Source organism: Pezoporus flaviventris, unplaced genomic scaffold, assembly GCF_033815535.1.
Source record: "Pezoporus flaviventris isolate CSIRO_AGI_PZ_B2104156 unplaced genomic scaffold, CSIRO_AGI_Pfla_v1 ptg000023l, whole genome shotgun sequence".
Lineage (NCBI taxonomy): Eukaryota > Metazoa > Chordata > Aves > Psittaciformes > Psittacidae > Pezoporus > Pezoporus flaviventris.
Genome location: NW_026892571.1, coordinates 17706180 through 17715363, shown reverse-complemented (window position 1 = coordinate 17715363; position 9184 = coordinate 17706180). Strand labels below are relative to the sequence as shown.

Below are 9184 nucleotides of genomic sequence, written 5' to 3'. Positions count from 1 at the left end.
AATTTTTTAACACAGAAAAAGAAATCAGGTTTCGATTTTACAGCGAGTGTGAAATACCCGATTGGGACAGTTTTCACTTTTATTCTACACTGCATTTATTTCAACAGCTCTTCTCTTTCCCAGGTCAGTAAGTTCTCCAAAGTGAAGGTTTCACCTCCTTTAAGGCCACAGAACCCCTGAGAGAAGCTGCCAACACCCCTCTTGAGCACTGGGGTTCCCTGGCATTAGCTGGAAGGCCCTGAGCTCTCCCAGGGGAGGAACAACCAAGGGGCACCTGACATGGTGTGATCCCCACACAGGGATGGATGGGGAGCCCACAGGGGTGTCTTAAGCTGCCCAGAATTCCTCTGGTGGAACCATGGACAACACAGCTGTGTTAGAAGGTGCAAATACAAAATACTCCCTTTCAAAGTGATGTTTCCTTCCCAGCTGCACAGGCATTTGTGTGAAAACTGAAGACCAAAAGTCCACTTGTGAACACAGCCACCCGCTCGCACCTTGGAAACAAGGGCAGCAAAGAAATCCAGACAGAAAAGAACACTGCTTTGTGTTCCCATCACAGCGCCCTGGCAGGAGGAGATGGGGGCTTCTTTCCTATAAAATTTCTTTTGCGCTCCCCACTTGGTGCCAGCAGAACTGGATGACCTTTAAGGCCCTTTCCAACCCAAACCATTCCATGACTCTATGGATTAATGCTCAGTGTCAAGGCTGCATTGCCTTTCTTAGAGGAGCTGGTGGTAGGAGCCAAGCTGGGGCCAAGCAGACACCTCATGGAGTCAACCAGAGGTTTTGGGGAAAATACCTTCAGTCTTTCAAGGGTTTCAGTAGGAGCAAGCAGGGATTCATTCTCAGCAGCCCTGCACTGAGGCAGGCACAGGATGGTTCCCAGCCCCAGAGCCCTGCAGTGTGTTGGGGTGTCACTCAGAGACGGCAATGGGAGGTTTGTGCGATGTGGCCCATTCCCACCGCAGCAATAACTGAAGTGCTTGAAAACAAACTGCCTGTGGTTAGTTAAATGGAAAATGTGTGAGATCGTTCCCTTCCCCTGCACACACTCACCCTGAGCCCCACTCCGCAGCAGGGGCCAAGCTGCTCCTGTACCCTGTATCTTCAGCAGGGCAGGAGAGGACCCAGCACCTCCATTACCCATTAAGGGCTGTGCACAAAGAGGTTTCACAACTTATATTCCAACCGATAACACCCCATTGTGATAGGTTCCAAAATCCCCTTCAGGACCACCTTGGTGCTGAGCGGCCACAGGAGAAGCTTTGTCCCCACATCTGTCCAACTGAGGGCAAACACATCTCTGTTTTGGAGAGAGCTGCTTTGCACAGTGACCCAAGCTCACCCGTGGTAGCAAAAGGGCTTCAAATCATAACCACCAAGATGATAATTACTTTTCCAGACTTACAAAGCCCAAAAATCATTTAAATATTCCTTCATATAAACAACCTGATTCTCAAGCATGGGCTCATTCATTCCATCCCAAACCAGATGTGCGGTAGGAGATGACAAAGCAAAGGAAAGGGACCACCAAACAAATGTTTTCTACCAGCAGAAAATGTCTCTAGGTCTCATTGAAATGATCTGCTGTATCCCAGCAGTGAACTGCCGATGATTTCCATGTTTCCCTGACTTTCTGGCACACACATGGAAATACATTGTTAGAAAGCCCAAATTTCAGACTAATTAAAGGGAATTTAGCTGCTTAAAATAATATCTTGCTTTTTCAAACCCCAGACATCTCCTTGCTCCTGTGTTCTAAATAGCATCTTAGATTATTAAAGCAGAAAGAAGTTTTATGAAGCTAATTTCCACCACGCTGTGTAGTGTCTTCTGCTTGGTTTTGCATGTCTCCTGGTGCAGTCTAGTCAGTTCCACCTTTTCTTCACCAGCACTTTCTAATCAATGGCATTTTCAGACTCTTTTGCCCGAAAGCAGGAGACAGGATGGTTCAGTGGTTAGGGCACTAGACAGAAATACCACTCCAGCATCCCGTGGGATCGCAGGCCAGGCGCTCACCCGCTCTTTGTCTGTACTCCCCATCTGTAAACCACCATTCTCCTAAGGCACGGGGCTGCCCCAAAGCACACAGCATTTTATCTGAGCGGGGTAATGAGCTACAGACTGCTCTTGTCTGCGCCTCTGTGCAGTGCTCATCAAAAATAAAGCTACAAATGGCTCAATGGGAGCTGAACGTTGTAATTGTGGGAGTAATGAAGCTGGAGGTAAAGCAGAAACTTGGAAGAAAGGAGCTACATGAAAGTGTGCAAGGGTGCTTCAGTCCCTGGGGTGGAATGTAAACACCAGCTTTCCAGGCAAACACCCTGCTCCAAAATTGGAGGAACTTCATTCAGGCATAAATGCCCTGCTTTAAATAGCACGGCAGGGCTTTATCTTCCTGTCTTGACTCCTCAGGAACCCTTTGTTTTTGAGCAGACTGCCACTGGCCAGAGTGATGATCTTGCAGCATGTGACTGCTGTGCTTGGTACCAGCTAAAATAGGATTCCAACAGCAGCCAGGGATGCTTGTGTTTCCCCAGTGAGATCCTTGCACGGACAGCCTGTCCAGGCATGGCTGGACCTGAAGAGGAAGGCAGGGCCATCATCTTAGACATGATGTTACATCCTCCATAGGCCTATTCAATCAGTTTAAAACCCTCCATAAATCCCAAAGCTTGTGTTCATCACAATTGCTGTAGATGCTAGGTTACATGACTATGTGCTCCTAACGCCCATGCTAGTCTCCCTATTTGTTTTCTAAACACTGGAGTGATCAGGTCTCCTATTTGTAACAGGACCCATGGAAAAGCAACAGGATTATCCATTTTCTCACAGATATACAGACTAGTAGCAATAATAATTCTCTTACTAGCAAGGCTTCACAACCATAAAACCACATACCACTGTGTGCATACTGCTAACAGTAATACCTGCAATTACTGGGTAAAGCCCAGTTTGCCCTAAAACAGTAGTTGACTGTAATTACTTGAATTTACCTAATTGCAGCTCATCATGCCCCTGCCTAAGCGGGGATCAGCAGCACTCTCATGGAGATATCTCTGAAAGTGGTGGTGCATTTAGTTGCCTTTAGGGGATGGAAGCACAATGAACTAACTCATTTAAATCAGCACCCAGCTCCCAGGGTGTCACTCACCACCCTGTGTAATGTCACCTCAGGAAGGGAAGCCCAGCCAGGCGCACCTGCAGAACCCATGTTCATGCACCAGCATCCTCAGAGTCAGGCTCAACTCTCAGGAATCATGGTCAGTAAATAACCTATGGATAACCAACTGGACCCATCCAGATGTTTTCTAAAGGAGGGCAAATACTTAAGAGCTTGTCAATGCTTTAATATTAATTTCTGATATGAGCTTCTGGTTTGAAATACAAGTACTTATTTATTCAGCAGGATGTTACAGCTGGTACTTGACTTTCGCTTGTACCCTACTATGTACATGTTTCTTTTCTGAATCAGGCTTATAAGCCTGGAATTTATTTGCTGAAGTTTCATGGAATATAAAGAGTTAGAAAATGAGAGAGGAAAGATTTATTTTAGTGAATGCAAATAATTTCTTTCTTCTTACCCCTGGTCTACACGCATTTATGGCAGAGATGAGTTGAGGGAGCAAGAGGTGAAGATCTTTTCTCAACAGGACCATGCTGAACAACAGCACTAAGCTACACAAACAGCACAACAGGGTCACTAAGGTTGGCCCAGATGATCCCTTTTGGTGTTCTATGGTATTCTATGATTTTTCAGGACCCTTTAGACGTCAACTTTTATCTAAAGTGCTTGACTACTGAAATGGCTACTGGAAAAATGCAATGGAATCAAAGTAACTTCATCATTTGGGCTGAAACCCTACTGGAAATGTGGAAATAAAGAGCAAAGCGTATTAGTGGACTGGCCTGTGTGATTTCAAGGGTGGCTGCTGGTTCACGAAGGCTGTTTTACCTGTGGCTCTGCAGGCAGCTCAGAGGTAGCCACCGTTTCATGCTCATCTGCCGCAGCTCACAAACAAGAGCTTCTGTGACCTCTCCATCTTGTGAGTCTGTAACCATCATTGCATGTATCACTCCCAGTATTATTACCAGTCATAATATTATCCAGCTGTTTGTTGATTGGTTTTTTTTAGAGACAAAAAAAAGACAACTATCATATTTAACTTTACAGACATTTTGCCGCAACAAGACTTCACCAGATGTTCTGTCCCTTGATTATGCATGCCACAAGAGCATGTTTTATAATGACATAAATGCAAAGCAAGATGAAAGTCATGGAAATGCCTGTGTGCTCTTTTCTTAACACAGCTGTATTTGAGATGCTTTTTGCATCTGTCAACCATAAATCAAATGGAGGAAAATGATCCTCAGAACTAGCCTGTTCCTTGAGAGAGTAGGCATTTTCCCTCACAAACATTAATCTATGTCAAGAATTATTCTCTGCTATAAACTTTCACTTCCCACATTCATGAGGAGGTTAAGTTAAAATGTTTCTAAAGCATTTCCAACCCTGGACTGGCAAGTGCTGAGAGCTTCAGGTTTGACTACATTTATTGATGGGATTATGAAAGGTAAGTAATGGAGACCGCTTAAGGGGGGCATATGTCAGCTAGGACTCCTAATTTCTATTCCCAGCAGTGCCAAAACATACATGAGTGGCTATAACCAGATCTCAGACCAGGGCATGAGGCTCTTCAAATGCTTTTGGGGGACATGGCACTTAGTTAATAGTCAAGATGCTGAGATGAACCTCCATTATCAGTAAAGACGAATATTTAGTGTGTTTAAACTTTCCACATGGCATCGCTGGGGCACTGGCAAGCAGGATATCACAAATGACAGAGGTGTTACTGTGTAAGCACAAAATACAGCAGTGCCCAGGAGAAAAGAGCACCCAGGTTTTTTGTGACATTTCCCAAGCAAAGCACCATCTGCGGTAAGCCCTCAGCTGCGTGTTACCTATATCCTGTATGAATGAATCCCTTTCTTGTGTGATTGTTCAAAGCCAACAGGTCCGTTTCTATAGAAGCACCCACAGGATCACCAAAAAAACCACATATTCAGCTCTTGTTAATGTCAGCAATGACGTACCAGAGCAAGTACTTGTTTGTCCTGAAGAAATACAGGACTTCCACCGCTCAAGAGCGAGCTGCTGCCGAATGCCAGCTCAGAAAAGAAAGAAACGAAGAGAGAAAAAAAGTTGTTGACATGAGAGGAAAAACCAGGTTTCCTGTTTGAACTCTGACAGGTACTGGAAGATATGAGTAACATCAAATCTTGGTCTGCTCTAAAGGCAGTCTGTGGTCAGGGGGTTCTCACATTTGTTTGTGTGGAACAGCTTTGAATTGTTTGCAGATACCGCGCAGAAGAAACTCAGAGATCCTTATCGGGGCGCAGGGCCTGTTATGAAATAGATGCATTTGTGAACAGGTTACAGGAGATCAAACCGCTCCAGATGACATGCCTCACATGCTGTAAAGTGTGGTAGATGCTCCCGAGATACCTCCGAAAATATCACATGTGGCAGCGTTGTCGAGTACAGGCAGTGGCCACCTTTATTTCCATTTCTCACTGTGTGGCAGGGGAAAGGAGTTTGGGGGATGTTTTTCCAGTTCATTCTTTATTTGTGTGTGTCTGTTTGTCTGCTCAAATTAAAACTTTCCTTCGTTATAATTTTCACTAACAGAACCACCCAAACAATTGCAAAGGAAACTAGATGCTGGGAGAAAAAGGCTTAAGGCACCCTGGGTTTGCCCTGGTTGGGTGCCATGCTCTCCCCCATGGGTGACACCACCAGTGTGACTCCTCACCAGTTCTTCTGGGTTGAAAAGTCCAGTGGGGAAACCTGCAGGAAGGAGGGATTCTGTGTCAGCAGTACAGACTGTTCTGCAGCAGAAAGGAAAGCAAATAGACATGGATGTGAACGCTGCAGGTGAGCAGAGAACAGGACCATGATGCCCAGCCCAGCTCCGAGAGGTGCTGGTGAGAACTATACCAATTCTAAGAGCCTTCCAAAGTGCTCAACCAGAACAGCAGCTGAAAGCCTGTCTCCCTCACAACCCAGCCTGCCAGCCACGGCATGCTGCTTCCTCGGGCCTCAAACTTCACTCATCCCTTCAGACGAGTCTACCCTTGACCAAACACCATGCAAGGAGCTCAGCTATCTGTGGACCAGTGGCCACCCTCCAGCCCAGGTCTGCAGGTGTGCAGTGAAGAGCTCAAAGGGCCCTGCTCGTCTCCTTCCTCACGACAAGCCGGTCTCCAACTCCAGCAGCCACATCTGCTCTCGCACTCTTGCGATGCCTTTTCCTCCCGACCACCCCTAATGTCGCATTACAGCGCCTCTGTTTACACAAAACTAAGCCTCAATTTTCCTTACTCTCTAATGCAAAACATCTTGCTCAAAAATGCTGTTAAAAGGCCCTCCCAGAGCTCTGCTAAGCCCAACTTGTATCAGGGGATACAGCTAGTTCACAGCTCTGTGGTATGATTTAGTAAGTGGATAGCTTAGAGCTGCTTCAGATCATTCGTTAACGCAAAACTGTCCTCAAATCTGTGTATCCCAAATTCATGCCATCACCTCTCACAGCCCAAACTGAGTCCACACGAGGAGCTTCCATCAAAACTGGAGGCAGCTCTGCGTGCATGCCTGATAAACGGGACACTGCCCTTCAGGAAGAACAGTCTCTCTTGATCCATTACTATGATACCACCACGCCAAGACACCACAGGTTATTTGAACTTCTTGAGGGTAGATTTAGGTTAGACATTAGGAATAAATTCTTCCCCATGAGGGTGGTGAGATGGTGGAACAGGTTGCGCAGAGAAGCTGGAAGTTGGGATTTCAGATCTGGGCCGCTCATAACTTCACTTATCTTGTAAGGGCCTTTCTTGAGCTGCTTGTGTAGTAAATTTGAAGCAGATAAAAAGCTGCAAGTTCCTCAGACACCTGATGGAGCTCAACCCCTTGGAGCACATGGCTGGAGGGACAGAAACTTAGCAAACAATTATCCTCTTAAAACACTGGGTACTGCCTTTGGCTTCAGTGCTGAGCTAGAACCTTTCAGTTAAATCCATGATTTTCTACATTAACTTTTGTAAATTTACTGAAGTGGGTGTTTTCCCACTGGTTGTTCTGGCACAGCTGGCACAAATGCAGTATTAACAGTATGTTCCCAATGATCTGACACTGGATTTCCTCTGAAATCACTGGGACCTAAGTAAGTGGTTAACTTCATACCTGTGATCAAGAGCTTTGCTGAATCAGGGCTATAAATCACAAGAGAAAGCTGGAGGGATGCTCCTGTCACTGAAGTCATTGCCTAGTCAGTACTTATTTGAGGGTAGTGAGATTAAGCCATTAACTTCTTTGTAGTAATTCATAGCAGCGTCATTAGAAATGGACTTAGAGAATTACAAAGTGCATAAGATAAAACCCAACAGGATCAGGAATGAGAAAACCCAGAGGACTCATAACTAGAAATAACAACAAATTCATTCAGTACTACATGATACAGCAGTAAATATATATTGAAAATGGGAGCACAGGTTGTTTATATACAGCACTGCAACATCATAAATTTACAGCACTGAAGGGTTTGGTTTAACAGAATACTAATCCACGGCAAATTTCTGAATAGCTTTCAAAGTGAAACTGCTTAAAATAAGGCATTACAGACCTTTGTTCCTTTGAGTTTTCAAGTACTGGTGTGAATTATTACTTTCAAAGTGCTGTCCCCATTGATTCTATCTTGTTTTAGCAAAGACTAAGGCCAGGTGTGCTCATACTCTTTGTGAATTTTGAATGTTAATGAACAAAAGACAACTGAGTTTAACCAAGAGATAAGACAGGCAGATTAATTCAATTATTAACTATGATTTATGTTCGCTCTGTACAATTTCATTAAGGAATTTTCCCTTTTCATTTAACTCCTCATGCTTAAGTGCTACTACCAAATGTTTTGACTCTTATTCAAATAAAGTAATTACAAGGAATAGTCCCCTTAATCTTATTTAAATGATTTCTTTTCAACTTCTCCCTTTAGTTTGGATTTTGAGCGAGTTAATAAGATGCAATGGGACTGTGTGTGTGCTCTGAGCAAAAGCTTCATTTATTACATCCAGACTTCCCTGGTAGCAAACACGCGATCTAGCCCTGCTCTGTAAATCCTCCCAGATCACCCAGATTCCAGCCATCAGGTGCCACACACTGTGCCTCCAGCATTTAATTCGTATTTAGCAGCAATATTACCTGATTTTATGTGATCCAGTAGGACATGCAGATGTTGAGAGTCAAAATAGTGTTGGCTTATTAAATAAAAAGCATTTTTAACAAAGCAACTGATTTTCAAAGTGTCTGAATCTTTTTGTCTTTGTCTTTTTTGAATTCTATACTCTCAGAATATCTAACCACAAGCATTTGAGCAAACTAGAGAAAAGAAACTGTTGGTGATTCTCTGTAGGTTTCAGAAGGCAGCAGGATATACACACCAGTTTATGTTGCTATCTATAGAGACCTGCAGACAAACGTACAGTGGAACAAAGATACGCATCTAGATACATTTGTACCTGCCGCTCATGTGCCTGCATGGAGAGAGATTCTTAATGAGATAAGAAAACAATGGAAACTTTCACATTCAGGGTTTGAGTGTACTGAACTCTGCAGTTCTCCCTTTTACATTTTAGTAATAAATTCTTCAGGCTTTTTTATTTAAGCCATCATTTTTGCTACGCTTTCCATGAGCTACAGCTGAGGACAACACATCCAGCGCTGCTGGTGTGTGGCACATTAGTGTGAGCTTCTGGACCTGGCTTTGACCTGCGTTGAAGCACAACCAAACATATAAAAGGGAAATCGTTATCTTTGATTCAACTGCTTCTTTAGTTTAGCAGAAACATAATTTCTGAACTACTGAGTGAGGCAATCACAACATGGAAGAACTTGAGCAGAGCTAAAGCAGAAAGCTAAAACTGGAGAAATATCAGTTTATAGTTGGTGTAACAGGACCTTGGGTGAAGGATGGAGCTCCCTCAGCAGTCCCGGCTCTCCATGGTCTGATCTCCCCTTCTGACTGCCATCAAATATTCACTGAAGTCAGGATGATTCTCCAAGTAATTCTAGCTGGGAAGAGTCAAGCATTTCCCAAACCAGAGAAATCACTAGCATGGTCAAGGCCAG

The 9184-nt window shown here is 44.2% G+C and overlaps 1 long non-coding RNA gene across 1 annotated transcript in view; it reads right to left on the bottom strand.

Annotated features, from left to right (window-relative positions):
- Window positions 1-3157: 3157 nt before the first annotated feature.
- Window positions 3158-9184, bottom strand: part of LOC133271188 (uncharacterized) — a 38173-nt gene continuing 32146 nt past the window's right edge. Inside the window, exon 5 of the long non-coding RNA XR_009744030.1 lies at window positions 3158-3279. This is a non-coding gene — a long non-coding RNA (uncharacterized LOC133271188). The remainder of the gene's footprint in view (window positions 3280-9184) is intronic.